We start from the raw sequence: 6,851 nt of genomic DNA on the forward strand, positions 1-6,851 counted from the left end.
ACTGAATGCAGTTTTCACTCATTTTTTCGACGAAAGTTGTGGAAAACCGGGAAAAGTTAAGGAAGCGTGGACGAGATGAACGGGCGTGGGAAGAAGTAAAGAAGACTAGTGGTGGTAACCATCAGCTGGTCCCAGCCGCAGTGAGTTGCCTAACACTCGATGATCCCATCGGGTAGCTGCCACCACTGCACTATGTGAAGTTGTACCACTTTTTTTTGGCCAAAATCCATTTTTCAAAAGTGGTTTGAAATTGATTTTGAATATCAGAATGGATTAAGATAACATCAATCTCCAATGTTACTAACAGAAAAGTTTAACAGATTGCACCACTGTTACGTTAAGCTGTTAAAGTCTATTTTTATTTCAACGAGGTGGACGCTCTAGTAAATCACCAATTATTCTTAAAAGTTAAAATGGTTAAAAATGGTTTGCTTACAAAGGACTGCCGTTTTTGAAATGCCATTTAATCAGAGAGGCTTGTAACTTGTGTATTTGACCTTGATATTGTATTTATTGATTATGGTGCTTGTGTGTAAGTTCTAACATAAAAAAAAACAAAATCTTTAAATTAATTTTTATTTTTAAAAAGAGCTACAAAGTGAGTCTAGCTCGCTCCACCTCTATAACCTTTTTTATCATGTAGAGCATTAAATTCTCATTAGGTTCAGTTAGTATAAAAGTGCACTTTTGCGCACTTTCTCTAAAATTTGGCTTTTAAGACTCCAATCTAATACTGTTTATTTGCTGGTAAGTTTCACTTCTAACGTTAGCTTAAAAAACCGTACCCATCTTTCTTTGTTACTAAATATTAAATAACAAACAATTTTACAACATCATTTCACTTAACGTAGATATAAAGGATTTTAGTATTTTTTAAGAATTATAATGGTAATAAAAAGTAAAATTCGGTCTTTTTATAAAAGAACAAAAATAAAAAAAATATTCTTTAAAAAAAGCGGGACCACGCCCATGTCTATTTTTTTTTCCTTTAAAAAAACAAAACTTTTAAATGTGGCTTTGTTTTTAAGTTATTAATTAATGCCACAAAAAGGGGTAAAATTTCCCATAGTGCACTGCAGGGTGCTAGGTACGTTTTGTATTAAAATAGAGCATACTACTAATCGGGTAAATATAAGGGTATATATATATACCACCGCTGCAGGCATCACAATAGCGGAAGTTGGATAATGTGTCTCAAAACATTGCAGGAGGGGGACTATTAGGACTATCAGATACCCGTTACTCAGCTTAAGGGAGCAAACGGGAAATGGAGATATATAATCAGCAAAGTGAAATTTTAGGTCGCCACCTACCGGCTATTTAAGTAGATGCTATGCGGGCGGCAGACAGATTTAAGCGCTATAACCCTTGGTGGGCGTTAGAGAGCGTGGCACATTTTTAGTAAGTCGATAGGTATTGATGAGACAAACACATATCTGTTAAAATTTTGTTTCTATCATAAAAGTTGTAGGCGGTACAGATGTTCGCGGAAACAAACTTGCGCTGCGCAGGAAGCCCAGGAATCTGCATACCAAGTTTAGCTGTTCTTGTTTTCATAGTTTCCGAGAACTCTTCGTATGAATGGACAGACAGACAGACGGACATGGCTAGATCGACTCTGCTAGTGACCCTGATCCAGGATATATTGTAGCATATCACAAATGATTCTAGCAGCATCGAAAGATGGTGGGTGTAGCTTCAAGTGGGGCACTCGCTGGTTCCGGCTCATTTTTTCGTCGGTAAAGGGAGTGAATTGCAAATTTGATCCACAGTGCTATACAATATCCTATTTTAATTCGCGTGCGAACTCACTTTGAGGTAAAATTGTAGGAGGACAGAATTAATAGAGGGATAAAGAGGGAGGGAATACCTGAAAAGAAGAGTGCTGCCTAGATGGAATGGCAACAGCTGATGTATGTGTGTCGGTGTCAGCAGCGATGATGTTATTTGCCGCTGACATTGCCCACCCTACCATGATCACCGCATAACCTGACAGAGGTTTGTGATCCCTAACACCTAACCATCTTCATTGATGCAAGCTTCCGTTAGTAAAGAAATTTAGCAATTCATGTTTATAATAGGTTTAATATGTATAAAACGGTAATAATGATCATTAAAGTTACAAAGTTGAGTATCATATAAAGTTGAATTCTAAAGTCATACCGAATCAAATAAATGCTATCCAAATTTAAACATTAATTTTGATTATTAAATTTAACTGAGCAAATAATTAATCCAGAGGGAATTTATTTTATAATATTAAGGACATTGGAATATTATTATAAACAGTCAATCAAAATATGTAGCATGACGACCGGAGCCGATCACTTACCCACCACATCCAACGTTGAAAGCGCTTTCAATTTGTTGTATTATTGGCTGTTATTTTGTTTATAAATTGTAAAACTGCATATCAATTGACTGTAGAAAGAATTGTGAAAAACACTTCCAGGGGCTCTCATTTCGAGATTGCTTACTGCATTACAAATTATTTGATTACACTAGTATTTGGGATAATTTAAATTACTTTACTTCTTTAACTTTACTTTAAATTTACTTTTACTTTAAATTTAGTTGTTTAATTTAATTTTAATTTAAAGATTTTAAATTTAAATGTTGCTTTAACTAGAATTAATAACAGGCGTGCGCCACTTGTGCACTTTCAGCAGAGGGCTGCACTGTTGTGTGTATGTATCTGTGATACAGGGTGCACTAAGAAAAGCTGATGGAACTGCCGAAGATCCCGATGGTGCGCTTTATGGACTTTTTCCAGGAAAACTAAAACCACGAGAAGGAGTAACTCGACTTCTGATAAGTTTCTTCGACGCTGATGATCACGTTGATGCGCTTTAGAGACTTTTTTCTGGAAAACTGGAGCCAAGGGAAGGAGTATCTCGACTTCCAAGAATATTCCTCGACGCTGATGATCACGTTGTTGCGCTTTAGGGTTTTTTCCAGGAAAACGACCCACTAGAAGGAGTGCCTCGGCTTCCAAGAATTTTCCACAATGCTGACGATCTCGTTGTTGCTCTTTAGCGACTTTTTTCTAGGAAAACTGGAGTCAAGAGAAGGAGTACCACGACTTCCAAGAATTTCGCACGATTCCAGGAAAACAGGAACCACCAGAAGGAGTATTTCGATTTCCCAGAATTCTCTTTGTTGATTCAACGGCAAGGTTGCCGTGGTTGCCTGGTGAAAGAAAACCTTCAAAACGGCTGGGGATGTCTGATATTTTTCACGATGAAAATATGTTTTAGCGAGAACGATCCTCACACGGCCAAAGTTCAAAACGGAAAAGGGCGTAACATCGAGATGCGCCAGTCAGCAAGGCTTGGCTATCGAAAATTGTGGGACCAGAGTTGCTTAGGAATACCTATCGAACGCTCTGCCATTTTAATATTCGGCGGCAACTTCAAGTCCTGGCGGAATTTTGAACTCTTTATGGGGTCGGAAACGCTTCCGACGAATATAGTATGTCCTTTTACTCAATAAGTAACGGGTATAAAAATCTACCAACTACATAATACTAAAAATGTTTAACGCTTCGGACGCAATTAGTTAACTAAAATTGATCACACAGCGCCACGGAGCTCTTAATTCAGGGCACGAGTCCCCTGGAGCTGTACTTCAGCTCTTATGTGATTGTATCACGTTTTCGGCGGCACGACCGTGACGATCTCTATTCGAATGACGAGTACGAAGTGCTGGTCTATCGGATAAGCTTTTGGTTCTACACATTCACACTGGCCGTTGCCGAAGAGGCTGCCATGCTGCTGCCCGTTTCCATCGTCAGCAACGAGGTGCTGCTCTTGTATCCCAACAGCTACTATGCGAAGAGGCTCAACAGTTCGCTTATACAGGGCCTGTTGAACCACGTATTTCTCTTTTCGAATCTGTCACTGTTCAGTGGGCAGTGCTCACCATTCCTTTATTCGTGTGTCTCTTCTCTGGGCGTGATGCTTATACTGATTTGCCTACGGATTTGTGCGTCTGTTTGGCGTTGTGAACCAGGCGCTGGTTCGACCTGCTGCTGCGCGACGTCAACGAGGAGTTCAACGCCTTCCATATGGAGGAGGCGAGCGTGGAGCGGAAACTGGCCCATCGAGCTGCACAACGTGAGCATCTCGGATGCCGCCAATGGTGGACGCCTGGTCGATGGCATTGGAAACGGTCGTGGGCGCACCATCTTCCCCCAGCCGCCCCTGCAGTAATCGCAGGCTCACCTCTACCAGTGCAAGGCGATGGCCAGCGAAGTGGGCGAACTGCACAAGCTGCGCAAATCGAGCACCTTCCAACGCACCTTCGTCTATCCGCTGGCCATGCTGCTGCTGCTGCTTTCCATGGGAGACATTCTGCTGGTGGTGTAAAACATTCTGGAGCTGCTCATAGGCATCAAGGCGCTACCACTAAGCACACGGCAATTTACGCTGGGCATCTCTTCACTGTCGAAGCTGGGACTCTTTGGCGCCGGCCTGTCTAACCTTCTACTTGGGCGCCGGTGGTGGGCTTCTACAGCACGCTCTCTATGCGGAACGTCTGTCCCAAGCGGCGCCAGACCGTCGGAACCACCATGGCCCTCTTCCTGGCCAACAAGTTCTCGGCCCCGGTGCGACGGGAGCTGAGAGCCCAGTTATTGGAGAACTATGTGCTCTTTACTAACTACATGAGATTTATCAACTGATATTGGCTCAAGCGACACGACAATGCGTTCTGTGCCCACCGCCACATGGTGCAGCGCCTTGTCGAGTCGCCGTAGAAGAGCATAACTAGTTTATACCAAGTATCGTAATCTTGGTCGTAGGCGCAGTCGCAATATTCCCGCTAGTCTCAAGGCAACCGAAATGAAATGTTGAGGAATAAGCAAAGCATGGGAGATGGGCAGCTGAACCTATATAATATACCTTTACATGTTATATGATCACGTGTAGTGGTGCAGAACTGATACTAATATTTAAATGTTTCGCTGTTAACTGTTGTGCTTAATCGTTGTACTTTATACTGAGAGTCCTCTTCTAGAAGGTGAGCCGCATATCACCGTGCCGCCAGTTTAGAGAGGCACTCGCGTTCCAAGCTATATGTATTTTTAAAAATCTCGTCGATATTAACGAGCGAATAGAGAATGTTATAGTGCAACATGAGCCGCAGTCAACCGTTTGCAATAGTTGTAGGCTATAGTCTCGTGTATTTCACTCAATTTCTTGTCGTTCGCAGTCAAGTGTTGAATTCCTTTTCATACATGTTATTCGCTATTTATCAATGTATTTTTGAGTTATTTATACAAGGTTTTAACAATGTTCCGTAAGTAGCGCATCGATAAAGGCGCCTTTATTTCATTTTAATGCATACTCAAGTCTGTAAGCCAATATTTACACAATCACACACTTACAAGCGTCAAAAACTTATGTGATATAATATAATACACAAGGCATTTTACTAAATTAACCGAAAAAAAATAAAACTAAATCGGATGTTAAAGGGCTTAACAAGAGCTACAAAGCGATTAGGGGCTATTTCTCTGGAAGTCAGACGATAACCGAGGACAACGCGCGGCTCGAAAAAAAGGTTATAAGCCTTCGCTCAGGTAAAGATGCTGATAAGCAAACCATAAATATGCTGCTAGAACAAAAAAAGAAAAAAAAAACAGTTGTAAAAAAGTTTCTTCTGGCCATTCGTAGGGAAACAAAAGTAAAAGTTCAAAATGACAGTATCAAAGTAAACGGAAATTTAATGTCCCTTAATACTATAAAGTTGCTTATGTGGCAAGAAAAACCAGCGGACACAAAATTAAAGGAAATATATGGAAACAGTTTAAAAGTGTCTCACATTAATTAATTAATTCGCAAGCCAAAAGTATAAGTCAAACAAGGAAGAGAGTCGAGTGCCTCGACTATCAGATACCCGTTACTCAGCCTAAGGTAGCAAATGCGAAATGTAGATATATAACCAGCAACGAGATATTTTAGGGCGCCTCCTACCGGCTATTCCAGTAGATGTTATGTGGGCAGCAGACAGATTTTAGCTTTCAAGCCGTTGGTAGTCGTTAGAGTGAGCGTGGCAAGGCGCTGAAACAAACTTGCGCTGCGCAGGAAGCCCAGAGATCTGCGTGCCAAGTCTGCCTGTTTTAGCTCTTATAGTTTTCAAGATCTCAGCGTTCATACGGACAGACAGACAGACAGAAGGACATAGCTAGATCGACTCGACTAGTGATCCTGATCAAGAATATATACTTTATGGGGTCGGAAACGCTTCCTTCTATCTGTTACATACTTTCCGACGAATCCATATACACATTTACTATACTCGTATACTATACTTGGGAAAAAAAAGATGTTGGGGCTACAAACTATACAGATCGAATAAATATTAACAAAAAACAAGAAAGGAAGTTAACTCCATCAAGTCGAAATTTATATACCCTTACAGTTTTAAAAAATAATCAACGTTAATAACACCATTTAAATTTTTAAAGATTGTTGCTAGATTGAGTGATATTTCCAATATTATAAGACATTATGACAAAAAGTTTCGAAGCTGTAATTCGTTTTATATTATTTTCCCACCAATTCCCGACCGTCCCTTTTACAGTCAAATAAAATAATCGTCCAAATTTGACAAAATTATATTTAAAATTCCGAACTAATTGAAAAATGTTATTTCCAAGCGTAGGAGCTTAAATGTTGAAGAGAACCAAAGATATAATTTTTTATAATTTGGGAACTGTTAGAGATGATCTTTTGATCCGGCTGGTCCCGACTTATATACAAACAACCTACAAAAGAGAGGACTTTTGGAAAACGTTTCAGCTCGATAGCTTTAAAACTTTTGTTTGTCTAGTTTGCGTAGGACGAACG

At 40.3% G+C, this 6,851-nt stretch overlaps 1 pseudogene; it reads left to right on the forward strand.

The window, feature by feature from the left end:
• Positions 1-507: 507 nt before the first annotated feature.
• Positions 508-4,681, forward strand: LOC127012141 (protein Lilipod-like; annotated as a pseudogene).
• The last annotated feature ends 2,170 nt before the right edge of the window (positions 4,682-6,851 follow it).

The sequence above is a fragment of the Drosophila biarmipes genome, unplaced genomic scaffold, assembly GCF_025231255.1.
Source record: "Drosophila biarmipes strain raj3 unplaced genomic scaffold, RU_DBia_V1.1 ptg000022l, whole genome shotgun sequence".
Taxonomy (NCBI): domain Eukaryota; kingdom Metazoa; phylum Arthropoda; class Insecta; order Diptera; family Drosophilidae; genus Drosophila; species Drosophila biarmipes.